The sequence below is a fragment of the Anastrepha ludens genome, chromosome 5 (assembly GCF_028408465.1).
Source record: "Anastrepha ludens isolate Willacy chromosome 5, idAnaLude1.1, whole genome shotgun sequence".
Lineage (NCBI taxonomy): Eukaryota > Metazoa > Arthropoda > Insecta > Diptera > Tephritidae > Anastrepha > Anastrepha ludens.
The window spans coordinates 4357604-4372845 of record NC_071501.1 but is presented as its reverse complement, the minus strand read 5'-3'; the positions used below and the strand labels follow the sequence as shown (position 1 = coordinate 4372845).

The 15242-nt window shown below is 37.8% G+C and overlaps 1 protein-coding gene and 1 long non-coding RNA gene across 7 annotated transcripts in view; one reads left to right on the top strand and one right to left on the bottom strand.

Annotated features, from left to right (window-relative positions):
* Nucleotides 1-15242, top strand: part of LOC128864203 (thrombospondin type-1 domain-containing protein 4) — a 203148-nt gene that overhangs the window by 139396 nt on the left and 48510 nt on the right. For 3 of the 6 annotated variants that reach the window (XM_054103763.1, XM_054103764.1, XM_054103762.1), the window contains exon 1: nt 11401-11509. The exons of the other annotated variants lie outside the window; for them this stretch is intronic. The gene's annotated coding sequence lies outside the window, so the exon portion shown is untranslated. Of the gene's footprint in view, nt 1-11400; nt 11510-15242 lie in introns of those variants that run through there. 6 annotated transcript variants of the gene reach the window in all.
* Nucleotides 12818-15242, bottom strand: part of LOC128864210 (uncharacterized) — a 49105-nt gene continuing 46680 nt past the window's right edge. The window contains exons 3-4 of the long non-coding RNA XR_008454658.1: nt 14110-14266; nt 12818-12905 (exon numbers count right to left, since the gene is read on the bottom strand). This is a non-coding gene — a long non-coding RNA (uncharacterized LOC128864210). The remainder of the gene's footprint in view (nt 12906-14109; nt 14267-15242) is intronic.

Here is a 15242-nt window from a genome sequence, read left to right as displayed (position 1 = left end):
TCGTACATAACGTTCCATAACAAAGGACCGAGGACTGAGCCTTGTGGAACTCCGCCAGTTATTTTGTACTCTCTTACACCAGCATCAGTTTTATAACGCAAGGTTCTATCAGAAGGTAACTGGCGACAATCCTATGAATTTACATTGGAATGTGGAAACTATCCAGCGCGATTAGAATTTTGCTCTAATTCGCCGTATTGAAGGCATACTTAACGTCCAGCGTCGTAATTAGGCAGTACTCCTTGCTACCGTATGGCCATCGAGTACCTTCAATCGCCTTCTGTGCAATGGTTTTGACTGCAGATACAGTATCTGTGGTTGAACGGGCTTTCCGGAATCCGAATTATCGGGGTGATAGACCGCCTACATCCTCTATCAGGATTTTCCCTGCGGTGTCGAGCATGCACAGGGGTCGGTAGCCTGAAGGATTTTCCGCAGGCTTAGATCCTTTTGGAATTAAAACCAGTTTCTGCAGCTTCCACTGGGTTGGAAATGCACCTTCCTTTAGACATGTATTGTAGAGATCTACAAAAATGTCGGTACGACTTTGAATTGCTACTTTTAAGGCCTCGTTGGGGATTCCATCCGGGCCTGGAGCTTTATTATTTTTTATCCGTTTTATGCTCATCAGGAGTTCTTCTTTGTTTGTTAACTGCACATTTTGGTCGCCTTCACCGAGTCTTACCAATTTGTAGTCTCGTATAGTGTCTTGCACGGGGAAGAGGGTTTCTACTACATTACGTAGAGTAGCTGGGCATGTTGTTGGAAGTGGCTGAAATACTTTAAGTTTTTTCATAACAAGCCTGTACCCAAGGCCCCAAGTATCATTATCGGAATCGTCGCATAGCTGGAGGAAACACCGGCGTTTACTGTTTTTAATTGCTTTTTTTAGCGCTTTTCTTCTTTGCTTATATTGGAGCTGGTTTTCTTGGAAACTGTGCCGAAGAAAGTACACAAATGTCTTTGCAAAGAAAAATAAAAATATAAAATTTTTTTTTGCATAAAATAGATAAAAACAACTTTAAAGGCCCTCGAAATTGCAAATAAAATCTACATTGCTTTGATCTGCAAAAGTGCATCACGAAGGCTTTAAAATTACGCATTTGTACGCTCCATTGTCTAAAATTACTTTTATAGTAGCAAAGTGTAGCAGAGCGCGCTGGGTGAAGCTGAAGCACCTAGTGACCGAGTGCAATATATTTTAAGACACGCTAAGTGCTTCTCTGAACGCACTAACTAATCAAAAACAGAGAAGCAATCGAGTTTTAAAAGTGAAATAGTGAAAGAAATGAAATAAAACCAAGTAGAATATTTTATTTTTTATTTTTAACCGATACTCTGCAACATGCCGCCTGCATGCGCTAATTGACCTCAGAGTGCTCACTTGGGAAGCACTACAACCACCCAACCAGCCAACCGATTCCTCCGCAAAACTTCTCTTTTCACACACAAACGCTCAAGCGCAAGCATGCAGCTGTTTTTAATCATTTGCAATTGCATAATTTGCCATAGAAGTAAGTCATCTTGTCACTTTTGCCAAGCATGCAAATCAAATCAAGTGGAATGGAAAGTGTTTGTCAGCCATTTCATTTGAGGAAATGAAAAGCGCAAATCACACAAACTCTTTAACCATTTGACCCATATTTATTTGCAGAAAAATGAAAAGAAATATCTCTGACGCCTTCTGCAACTCAAATTACATTATCGAACCGCAGATTTTCATTGCATCAACGCCTCAATGTATGCCACACATATCGAAACAAACAGTCATACCGACTATCACGCGGATTATGCATTCGAATTGCCGTAGACATATGATTACGCACGCAGCCACATATGAATATTCATAATTTAAACATTATGTGTCGAAGTGGCGGTTGTTGCTTTGCGGTTTAAGTACTTTGCAAGGGTTTTACGGTTAAGAAAAATTAAATCAGACATACTCCATTGCCGATTGATTATAACTTAATTATTGTTCATTATTATTTCATTTTGAAATCCCTAAAGCGCTATTCAATTATTACTAATCCATTTAATTTCATTTTACTTTGAGAGACAGGGCGAAGTGCGCGCTTTACTGCGCCTCATGAGTGCGAAATTTTTAATTTCACCCTGAAGCGAGTGCACGAAAATTGACAGATCCAAAAAACATTGTTCCATCGCCTGTGATACTCGCCGTTGCTAACGTGATAAAGTCTAAAAATCTTCCGCAGAATCTTTCTCTCAAACACTCCACGGGACGCCTCATCAGCTGCTGTCATCGTCCAAGCAACTTTAAATTCGACAAAAATATGGTGCGTGCAGATTCTCCTACCATGGGTCTTTTGCAAGACATGCCCAGCTTTTCAGCCATCAGTTTCCAGCAGTGGCCCTGTGACTTAGTAATCACATAATTCCGAGAGCGACTTATTGAAACGCAAGCCAAAAAGGGAAGTTAGGATTCCCTAATTTATTTCAAATCCACGGTTAATGAGTCCAGGAATTTGATTTGCGTCAGCTATCCGAATAACTGTTCATCTCATTGAAAGTTTTTGCATTAGTCAGCGGGTTTTCTGAAGTCGCACGTCTATGACAATAAGTCCCAATCACCTTATGCCTTCAAAGTGCTCCAGTTCAACTGGATTTATGTAGTAGCCATTGAATATTTTACTTCTCGAATTTGACTCGAATTTACTTGTTTCTTATTTAAATAAATTTTGTATTTTATGAAAATAGAGTTAGGGTAGGTTAGGTTGAAGCGGTTGTCCACTGTAGGACACACTCAGGCTCATGGCCCATTGTTTTTGACAGAGCCGAGATCTTCTAATTCATTAAAGGATTGTCCACCCAAAATGGCGAGCCTACGTCTGGATAGAGCAGGACAGTGACACAGAAGGTGCGGGATCGTCGCTTCCTTTTCCTCGTCTAGACAACTTCTGCAGAAGTCGTGTGTTTGCCCACCAATTCTCTGGGCGTGCCTACCGGTTAGGCAGTGCCGCGTAATAACTGAAATCAGTGTGTTAAGACTGTGCTTACCTCTTCTCAGTAGAAGTTCCGGGCGGTTAGCATTGAGAGTCGGCCACAGTTGTCGGGCGATTTTGCAAGTGGCTTCATTACGCCACCTTTCATTCGCTACTCTTACAATTTTGTCGCGTGGTTTACGTGTTCGCAAGGGTATACCTATATCCTTGTCTATGTCCTCATCAGTCAATTTGGTACCGATTTTCGCTAGTTCATCGGCTCTGCAGTTCCCCTTAATGTCGCAATGGCCAGGAACCCATGTTATCATTAGGTGAAATGACTCAGCCATCTCGTTTAGAGATGCGCGGCATTTCATAACTACCTTGGAAGTTGTCGACTGTTTTGTAAGGGATTTTATCGCCGCCTGGCTATCAGTGAAAATGTAGATATCCTCTCCAGGTATCGCATCACACTTTACCAGTGTCAGCCCTTCAGCCTGAAAAAATTGAGTTCGTTTCTCTATAAAAAACAGTATAAATCCAATTTTTAAGTTATGTGCAAATTAAGGGGGGATCCTGCTTTAGAGGCTTCAAAATATCGATTTTTTCGTGTATTTTTTTAGGAAGGAAAGAAATATTCGATTGAAACGAAACTTTCAGGTTTCATTGTTATATATTTCAGCAGTCTTCTGAAATTTTTTCATTAAAATATATGTCATATTATGCCTGGTACAAGCATTTTGCCGAGGCGCCTCGAGTGAGCATGTGTCCTGCGGCGGGAAAGATGCAGGTCGCAATTTTCATCAGAAACCAAAAACCCAAAAAAAATTTTATTTTAGTATATTATAGCTTCTAGTTAAAACAAAAAGTGAGAAATTCAAAAATTTTTCGCTAATAAAATAAAAATTCATTTCTTTGGAAAAACAAATTCACTTTAGATTGTTTAAAAAGTGGGTTAATCATAACTTGCTTAAGGTGTTTTAGGTTCAACTAGAAGAGAATTTAATTCCGAATACAATCAATGTTTCGATAGGACGTTTAACTTTTTCCCTATCTCTCCCGCCAATTAGGAAAAATCGTAAAAATAAAAAACCGACAAATCGCACTTCGAGCGATCCGGCCGCTCGTATACCTGCTCGACGCTTGTTCACAATTTCTTCTGTAACTCCGAAAATATTTTGAATTTGCTTCTGAAATTTTGAGGACACATTCTTGGATAGTTTGGGAAGACATTTATGCAAAAAAAAAAAATCAATTTCCCAACCCACACACTTTCTAATCAGAACCCTTAGAAAAATTTTGAGTACGCATTTTAATAGCCCATAGAATTTAGGTAAAGTAGTAAAACGCAAGTTTCAAGTGGCTCAAAAATCGCGTAGATTTTTCACAAATTTTGTTTAGTGGCGTTCTTGCGCATTTTCTCCATATGTACGAAATTTTTGTATATAGAGGAAAACGCCCAACTTTATGAAGAAAAAAGCTGTCAATAAGTGGCTGTGCTATAGATATTATTTTTAACGCAGTGTAGTATAGCGTTGTACGTACGGGCCATTAAATAAAACAAGTGGCTAACGAATACCTCACACACCGCTTGCTTTGCTCCATTTCGGTTCGCCCCTTTTGGAAAATCCTATTTAAAATTTTGCGGTATTGAATTGCTATTTAAGCAAACCACACTAACTTAATTATGCAGGTACGTACGCTTGTGCGCATATTTGCCTTTCGTATGACAACTCAAATCGATGCGTCACTTTAGCAGCTGCCTTTTGTGGAGGCAGGCAACTCTTCTACATGTTTTCAACCGCAAAATAGACATATATTTATGTATATATATAAGAATATAAACGCAAATAAATAAATATATGCACACACACATACATACGAATTATAAAATAATGTTGTTTTTTTTTACTGTTGCAATTTATTTTCCCCGGTCTCTCAGCTCCTTACAATAATTTAATCATCTGCTCTATATTTCTTTCTGTTCCCAACAACATTTCCAGCCTCGGCAGCGCATTTCATTAAGTGCCGGCTTCTATCTCTTTGTGATAGATAAAGCAGACAATGCTTAGGTGCACACACACACATATACATATTACTTATTTAAGTACATAGCAAACATGCCGACGAGTAGCTTTCGCTTTCTTGCCGTGTTAATTATTTCTTCACCTTCAAATTCTTATCAACGGAAGTCAATGCAACAACTTTATGAGGTTTTGAGTTGGAATTGCAGCTTTTACTCTCGTTCGAATGGACTAAGTGATGTACAAATGAGAGAACTGTGTTGTTGTTACTTCTGATTGTTTTTGTTACGTGTCGTTTGTGTTTTCTTTTATTTTTTGTTTCTTGTGGTTTATGTGTTCTTTTAACTCTGCAAAGCTTTGACATCATCGTAGGTGGGTAAGGACGTGTTTAGAGGCTGTGTAATAAGTGGAATGATAAGTTGGTTTTGAGCTGCACAATTCGGTGAGCGAATTTTTTTTCAGATTGATATGCTTTAGATTCAAATTTGAGACCGTTGAATAATTGTTGCTTGAACTCGACTTTGAAGCTTTGTGGAGGGCCGATGCATTTTGTAAGTCTCTTAAGCACCAAATATGTTACGATGCTATTTACGCCAGCGACAATCCTCGCAGAAGTCACGCTTAAACGTATGAAATTTAGATTTATGAAATAATAACCAACGTATTGAATTTGAACCAATAGTTTAATAATTTTGTAGTTTGTAAAAGTTTAATGGAATAGTTTACAGTTTAGTATAAATTTCCATTCAACTTATTTCGTTCTTATAAATTGTTGCGAGAAGGCGAGTAGAAGTTCACCTCAGGTACAGTGCGTGTACTTAAGGGGGTAGTATGGTTAATTCGGTGTAAAACAAGCATATTTTTAGAAATTTTTTTTGTCGACACAGTTGATTTATTCAAAATTTTAAAATTACTTCATTATAAAGTCATATTTAAAGAATATTGTGTGAAATTTTCATTGATTTTTATGAAGAAATGAGTTGGTGGCAGCGAATCTTCGCGGACGTCTCATAAAAAAGTTTTATTGCGGTGTCCCTCAGAACTTATTACTGGATCAACTAAAATCAAAAAACCAAATTGATTTCATCAGCTAATAAAGTTTCGCAGGTAACAACGTCGAATTTTTTTTTTTTTTTTTTTTTTTAAATTTTTTAAAGCGCTTTGAAGTCAAAACACCGATTTTTCATAAAAAAAACTTGAAAACTTTGTTGTTTTAAAATATGACAAAATTTAAAAAAAAAAAAACTCGACGTCATTACCTCGTGAATAAAGTAAAGAAACAAAAAAACCAAATTTGAAAAGAATCGGTGCAGTAGATATGAATCTACAGTGGACACCGACCGTAAAAAAGGCAAGTGTGAGAAAAACGCGTTTAAAGATTTGTGAAGATTTTTACAGCGTGAAATCCGGTTGGAGAGGTAGATACTTAATCCTTTGTGTCTTTGTCAATTTTACTCTAATGCACTTCAAACTTTCACACAATAATCTTAAGATGTTATAGAATAATAAAAAAAAAAAAAAAAATGAAAAAAAAAAAATACCATACTACCCCCTTAAGTGTACTTACTTAATGGTCGTAACTACCCGTTAACGAGTTACAGCCTGTGGAATAATGTCTCGCCGCACACCTTTTACAGTTTCTTAGCCACGAGAAGCCTGATTATTTTCAATTTGGTCTTTCCGTTGGACACGAGGACGTTCTTGTTGTTGTTGTTTTAACAGTAATAGAAGCCCCGTCAGTGTATATTACCGGTCGTCTTCGTCTGGCTCATCTAAGGGTAGGCCCAGGAAAGAAGCTGTTTCGACGGGCTGGGCCCAGAGTAGGTGTTAGATGAGTGGGTTTAATGGGCCATGTGAAAAGGTGGTAAGTGTCGGTCAATTCTGGATAAGTAGGAGTTTAACCTGCTACACTATCCAGAACGTAGTTGTGAAAGTGTTACACGTGTCTCACGGGGAAGCTGGAGCTCTTCATCTGCAATAGGTGGTGGTGGTTGGTCTCCGATTACGGAATTCACAGGGCGGGAACTTAAGAAGGTGGTGACGGTCTCCCGGTGAATATCGTTTATTGACTGTCTAAATACTGTGTGGTCCAGTAGATTTCTGTTAGTTTTGTCCTGGATCTCGTCGGTATAGTTTAAAAGGTGTCTCCTGACGCGCCCAGGAGGCGGCTCTGACTCAAGCAGGTGTCTGCAAGGGTGAAACCTGCGCTAGCATCCCAGCAGGAACTGTTTGCTGAGCAGTTTATTGTGCTCCATAACAGGGAGCATTTGGGCCTCGTTGTGAAGCTGTTGAACAGGGGACATCAGGAGGCAACCGGTCGCTGTCCGAATGACAGTATTTTGGCATGTCTTTATCCACAGTCACTTGTTCCAGGCGACCAGTTAGGCGCAGCATAGTTTAGAACCGGCCGACCAATTGCCTTAAATGTCGATAGCAACAGTTTTTTGTCTTTACCCCAAGTGCTGCCGGCAAGCGACTTGAGGACTTTGGAACTTAGTGGCAAATGCGGTTGTATGCGCTGAGAAGGAGAGCAAACTGTCAAAGGTCACCCCCAAAATTTTGAGATTGTTTACCGTCGAAATTGGAGCGTTATGGCAAAAAAATATTGGCAAAAGTTATCTTTCGCTTGATTTTAAGGCTGACATCGTTGGGGCTGGTAATAGCGGAACCAAGATAAATGAAGTCCTTGAACACATCGAATTTATAATATAGTTATTAACTTTGCTGCAGGACGTCAGCATATACTTAGTTAGGAAAAAACAACACATGCATATGTACTATATACCTCTAAGCTTAGACACTTCGTCAAACTTTCTTCCTGAGTTAGATCTTCAATTTGAAATAAAAGGAAAACGTATGAAGAGCCCCCTTTGGCTAAAGCACTGCTTGTCACCTATGTACAATTGACTTCATTAATTTGGTAATAGTTGTATACCCACCCAGCGGTGTCTGCGAAGACTGCACAGGTAAGCCAAATAATGCTCAATTTTCCATCTTTTGCGTAAGTTGAGTTAGAGTAAAGTAGCTGACGATAGGCTATTCTGGAACACAGTGCGTAACGGCTCATTCCGGCACCATAAGAAATAATTTGCTTTCCTACTTGAACCAACAAATCTGCGCAGATTCGGATCCTCGAAGTATGTTGAATCCATGAATTTCTGCCTCCCATCCTCAAAATACCTTACAATTTCGGAATCGTACTCATTTCTTAGCCTTTCTCCATGTTTTCCGTTAATGATGTGGCTTGCTAGTAAATAATATTTCTGCTCAGCTCGAATAGCTTCTACGAATGAGTTCGTCATAATTTTAGTTACTAAGGTGCTTGCATCTTCAGCCTGCTTCTTTGGGAAAAACGTTTGTCGTGATAAACTCATAGGTGGCGAGCGGCATACCTAAGTATTTTCTTTCTTGCAAGCCTGTCTCCTGCCGCTACGCTGATCGCTGGGCTGCTGGTATTTTTCCTAAATCATGCGATCTTATGCTTGTGCTGGCGAATATTCTAATCACAGCAGTCGTTCTAGTATCTTTAAAGCTTTGGCTTTACAGAAAGCTGACGATATATGTTTTGTCATTTTGGTATGCATTAAGAACAGTTCTTGTAGTGCATATCTATAAGTACATACATACGTTTATGTTCATATGATACAAACTTTATTGAGTTGAATCATTTCGAGCCGTAGACTCTTTTTGCATAAATATTGTAATAAATAATCTTTGCAAGTACGCGTGTAAGTCAGCACGTTTGTAGTACCCAGCCGGAATTATTTTATGTACATAGTTGCTTAAAGAGCAATGGAAACATCGATACTGGGCGTAGAAGACACAGAATTTCACATGCAGCTCTGAGACAGAAAAAAAGTAATCGACGCAATCAAAAAGTTACCAAACAAAGTCGAGATGGGCTAGTCATACAACGTGCTTTATGGGTAGAAGACGGGCAAAGAGAACCCTAGAATGGAGACCCTTAGAAGACAAGTAGAAAATTGGTAGATCGCCTACAAGATGGAGCGAAGACATCAAAAGAATAACGACAAATTAGATAAGAACAGCAAAAGGTTTAGGAAATTGGACATCAATGGAAGAGGTCTATGTTCAACAGTGTACGCCAGCGGCTGGATATTGATGATGAGGGATTGATTAGCTGCTATAAATACACATTTTTTTGGTGGAAATGTTTTACCTTCAAACTGTCAAACCGGTCATTTTTTATTATTCTATTTGACTGCAGTTTTTGAGATTTATTTTCTGAAAGGTTCAAGAACTCATTTTGGATCATTATAAAAAATGTTCAATAAGGGTTAAAATTTTATTTATGATAATTCGAAGAATTCTACGGGGTTATGGGGGAAGTCGCAAATTAAAGAAGTACCCTGTAGGCGGTTCACAGGTTCGACTAGTGGAGGCTAAAATTTCATAAGAAGGAAAAACTGTAAGAATTTGTGATTAATTTCATATTTAAGTGAAGGTAAAAATATATTAATAATTTTTAGCTCTCAGTTTCACTGCTTTAGTTTTGTTTAAAAAATTGCGTTTCATTTTACCTTCATGAAAATTTATCGAAGATATGATTGATATTTTCCGGTTGTCGTTGCTGTAACAGCATAAAAATCATTCATACATTTCGAGAGAATGCGTTTGAAGTGACATTTCTTGCGCAAATATAATATAAGTAAATCCGTCGTTCCGGTAACGAACACCCAACTGTTGTTGAAAAGGCGTAGGCGGCTGCCGGAGTCGAATGAGTTGGTGCATGACTACCATTCAGGAGTGTGTAGGTTTGAATCACCGTGCATGAAACCGTAAAATGATAGCAAACATTTTTTCTAATAGCGGTCGCCCCTCGGCAGGTAATGGCAAGCCTCCGAGTGTATTTCTGACATGAAAATGCTCCTCATACAAAAAATTTGCCGTTCGATGTCGGGTTAAAACTGTAGGTCCCTCTATTTGTGGAACAATAACAAGACGCACACCAGATTTAAGAGAAGGAGGTCGGCCATAAACCTAACAGATGTGTACACGCCAATTATTTATTTTTATTTTGAAATGATTTACCGTGATTGTCATCAAAACAGGAAGTTCTCATCCGAGGCATTCTTGTTCTGTTCATTGGAGCTTTCTTTACGTGGCGTATACCAAACCCATCGCAGAATTAAAGACCCTGGACAGCTTCGCCTTCCCACATTAGCTCACACCCGAATGGGTACCCAGAGGATACTTGGGAGAAACCCTGAAGCTGTTAGCTGCCTCAAATGCATGCAGAAGAATAGTCCTTACTGGAAAATGAATGCCTGAATGGCGATCAGAAACTTTGCACAATTGGCTAGACTTTTACGCGTGGACGAATTTTGGACATTTGCACACGGGCGACGCCGAATATCGCAGGCGGTGGAACAATGAGCTGTATAAGGCGACATAGAGATGCATAGATATAGCGAATTAAGATGCCGTAGCTCCGCTGGCTCGGTAATGCCATTCGAGTGGTTGCAAACGCTCCAGCTCTGAAAGTATTGGATGCGGCTTGGGGTAGCAGAGGAAGATAAAGGCCGCATTTACGTTAGAAAGATCAGGTAGAGAAAATCTTGGCTTCACTTGGTGTGTCGAATTTGCGCCGGTTAGCACGCGAAAGATACAATTGGGGCGCTTTGTTACACTCGGCCAAAATCATTTAAGCAGTTATCGCGCCGATCAAGAAGAAGAAGAACTAATTGATAGTTGAGTTAAATATTTTTTTTATAAAAATGTGATTCATGTTGGGCCAAGTGCTATTGATCCCCACTGGGCTTACCACATTTACATATACACCGCGGGCACACTTTGTGATGGTCTCTGTATGTAAGTGTGAATAACTGCTAATTGTAAATACGCACATCTGTTATGAGTTCCATTACACTGCCTACAACAGCAACAAAGATGAAGCTACCAATAGAAAAACTTGAAAAATATATTTCTGCTGTGAAAAGCAGCAATAGAACTCTGCTTTACACCGCTAAGCGTCAAGTGGCAATCAGTTGATAGTGAGAATGATGCGTTGAGTCAGAAGCCAGCTAAAAGGGTATGCTTTTGATCTATGCTCAACATAATAGCTAGCAATAACATTCGTTTGCTTTTAAGAAGCGCTCAACAGTCAAACATAGAGCATTATTAACTCGTTTACTGTCAAACTGGCTCACCGAGTGCCTGGCAAACTGATCGACCGATCAAGTGAACTGATTGTGCCCATAAGCTGAAAATCGAAAGCTTCTCCCCCCACCACGAGCACGAGCTCTAAGGTGTGCAAAAGTTTTTGAACGGCTGCTACTACATATCGCTATGATAGTGGCGGCGACTGCGACTGCGCTGCTTGCCTGCCGGACTGCTTAACGTTCTCCAGCGCTTTTGGCGCTGAGCGGCTAGATCGTAGAAAAAACCGATTTTCAATTTCAATATCGAAACGCGATTGGCGCGTGCTGGACGTGTAGGTTTCTCTGTGCGGAATCGAACGGGCGCGTATACTAAAATTGTGAAAAAAGTTGAGCTTCAATAAAAAAAAAAAACAATATTTTGGCGGTAATACTGAAACACTTAAGTGATTGTGATGTAGCGATGGTGCAGATCAGAAGTGGTTTTCTGGGTGAAATTATGCGAGAACATTTCTTTTTGGAAAAAAATTATTTAAATGCTGTTAATTTGATTGGATTGACGAAGAGTAATTGAATTGAGCAAATTTAGTTGCCGCGCAGTGCTAGAAAACGGATTTCTGACTGGGGAAAATTAGCAAATAAGAAAAAATAGAAATAGAAAAAACAATTCTTCAATTCAAATTTTTGCTTGGGAATTCATAGAAAATTGGTTAAAACTATAAAAATTAAAAACAACTTCACAAATTAACGAACTGAGTCAATGTTTCAGTTATGAAAGAGGATAAGTAGAATAAATACTTATAGATTTTTTTGTTGTTTATGTAAACTTTATTTTATTTATTTTATTTTGTAACTCTTTTGAAAACAATTATTAAATAATAATATAGGATTTGAAATTTTCGAAGGGATTTTTTTTTATATAATTGGTATTTCATTTCTACATAGAAAAGATATTTATATATTTTTTCGTGAATTTTGATAGTTATTAATTACCATTTTTTGAAAGCGTAAAATCGCGAAAATCTGCTCAAAATATATTTTTAGTGAAATTCGTTTTATCACAAAAAAAAAAAAAAAATTGATAAAAAAATATTTTTTTGTTAAAATATAGTGGCAAATTTTTGTGCTAAAAAGTTATTAAAAAACAGCAATTTTTTTAATGCTACGCTCGTGCGGCACGCATGCATGTATTTGCCTGGGCGCATATTTAGCCAACCATTTAGCGTCAATTTTATTTACGGTTTTTCGTCGATTGACTGTTTTCGAATGCTTGTTAACAAGAACAATTTTTATACTTGTGTGTGTCTGTGTGTTTTAAATTATTATGTTTTCGTTGTTGTGGTGGTTGTTGTTGTTGCCGGCAGTGGACATGTCAGCAGTTAATTGAAATTTGTTCCACCTTATTGGCAATTATGTTACGATTATTTATATGCTCTCTTTATTGTTATTGTATTTATTGTTGTCATGCTTTTGCTATCGAAAAGATAAATTGCAACAATGAGAACGCCAAGTGTGTGTGTGTGTGTGTGGGTGTATGTGCGCTACACGCACTTTAAATGTCATAACGTTCCCATACATACGCAACCTGCGCACATACACAGAGACCCTGTGGGAAAATCTACACTCCGGTATTGTCTGTATTGCGAGTAGTTGGCGATTTCGTCGCTTTCAGAAAAGTAGCGAATTTTGCACGGCAGTGTATTAGAATGTTTTAGGTGCTACTCCTTTCCAATATTTTGGGAATATTAGAGATCCATACACAATTTATCTTTACTCTACCTGTAGCACTGCTTCCCATTTAACTCCAATTGACTGGTGTCGACCTGGAGGGAAAAAGTGGTGACAGTTAATTTATTTACTGAACTTGGTAAACAAAGTATAGTATCTGCTCCAAAGATTATAATTCAGTTGAAAAATTACTAATTTGTTCGAAAAACTTATTAATCCTGCGAAAGTAAATATTTTCATTCTTATCACGATGTCCTTATTTCGGAAGTTGAACAGTTCTAACAACAAACTTTTTTAAAACTAATTCTGACTTATCCCCAGCAAAGCTGGACAATGAATTGTTCCATTCATGATGTTGCAAGAATGGATAATCTCAATTCAAGATACTTAAGGGTTTTAAGAGCAGGCTCGATTTATAAGAAGGTATAAGATCAGAACATTTCACAGAAAGTGGAGAAATTTTTAAAAACAGATATCTGTAAACGGCCATATTTTCCCTGATTTTCATTAAAATTATTTACAATGACGAAGTCAATATATTTTTTTCAAAATTGGCATACAGTTTATTTAAACATTAAAATAATACACAATTTTTTTATTTTAATCATTTAAAATGGCGGGTTTACACTCAATTTTTCCATTAAGGTCGCAGCTGGGCTTCTCAATCGGCGGGCATTGTAGCATCGGCGTTAGTGACCAGAGTACAAAAAACCAAACATTTTTTTTGTTTTTTTTTCCTTCCTATTTTTGCTTTGAAACAAATTTTGTTTCGAAAAATTTCGAAATTGTAAATTCACATAGAAAGTAACATCATAAAAAAGATGTGTCCAAAATTTCAGGGAGATCGGTGAATAACTTTTCGAGTTATCGCGTAGGCCAATTTGAAAAATATAGTTTTGAGAAAAACGAGTCTAAAGTTTGAATACAACGTAACTATTCCTCTCCCAGCGCTCGAACGCCAAGAATAGAGTTGTCACGGTTGACGATCTATAATATAAGAAATAATTACAATGACGTTCTAAAATTTTTTGACATATTTTTAAAGGATTATATTAACATTTTATGAAAAAAAAATGTTTTTTCGAAATTTTACGGGTCCCTTTAAATATGTTCAATCCCATCAAAAGAAATTTGAAAGGACCTAGATCAAAAAAAAATTAAAAAGTAGTTTTAAAGTTTGCTTGATTTTGTTCATGCTTGACTGCCCTAAAATGTCAAAAGTGAAGTATCAATATTTGACAGTTTAAAGAACACATAAAATTAAAATGTCACATCAGCTGATCTACTGCTGTTACTCACCGTACTGATGTGCCTGGGCTATGTGTGAGTTATGCAAATTTTTTTAAATATGACTCAGCTAGTTCTGCTACGCTTCTCTCTTCCCGGTGAATTTGCGGGGTACTTAGTATTTGAATGAGTAAGGCAGCATATTGAAGAATGAGTTTTCAATGAATACCTAGAATGATTAACAAAGCGCAGCCAATTAGTGTTAATTAAATAAAACAATCGATAGTGCAAAAAATAAATCGAAATTGGCGTTATTTGCTAACAATAGGCTGATACAATAGACAAAAGAGCTATAGCGTCATCGATTTTTTCGCAGTACTAAGCTTCAAGCGATAAGAATAAAAAGAACAAAGAATTGTGAAAAGGTGTGCTCCGGAAGTATTATCTCAGGCGATGTATTGAGTTATTGAAAGGTTGCACAGTATATTTTCTATATGCAGCATTTCCCATTACGCCACTTTTTCTGAGGTAGTTCAAATTTTCCCGCAGGGCTTGCAACCATATAGGCTTTGAAGAGAATACAGTTAGCAGTAGCCAATATTTTACTGTAAAGAATGTTGCAAAATGTAAATAAATAAGCACAATGGAAAACAACAAATAATAATGAACAACATGACAACAAATATAACAAATGAAAAGTTATTAAAGGCATGAGTGCTATGTGCGCTATGTGTTGTATGTGTCATATGAATTATTGGTATGTTGCAACTGTGCAAATATTATTTACCCACATAACAGTAGATTCTTTTAACTATTTTGTAGTGATTAAAGCATTTTACTATGTTGAATGCACTCACTCGACCATAACCTTGAAAAGCGCTCTGCTGGGACTGGAGAATCCAGGGAATCGGATTAAAAATATGTAACACCTAACCAAATAAAGTGACCCAACTCATCATCACAGTTTCCTAGAATTCCAGTGAGGAACCTGGGCCAAAGTAACAGATAAAAGACAGCAATTTTTTTCTGGGTCATCATAAAGATGTTTGCTTTTGCTCTACTCGATGTTATTCTTCTCCTTCTTAATTGGCGCGATAGCCGCTTACGCGATTTTGGCCGAGTTTAACAAAGTGCGCCATTCGTTTCTTTCTCGTGCTATCCTGTCCAAGTCCTTCTCTACCTGATCTTTCCAACGCAGAGGAGGC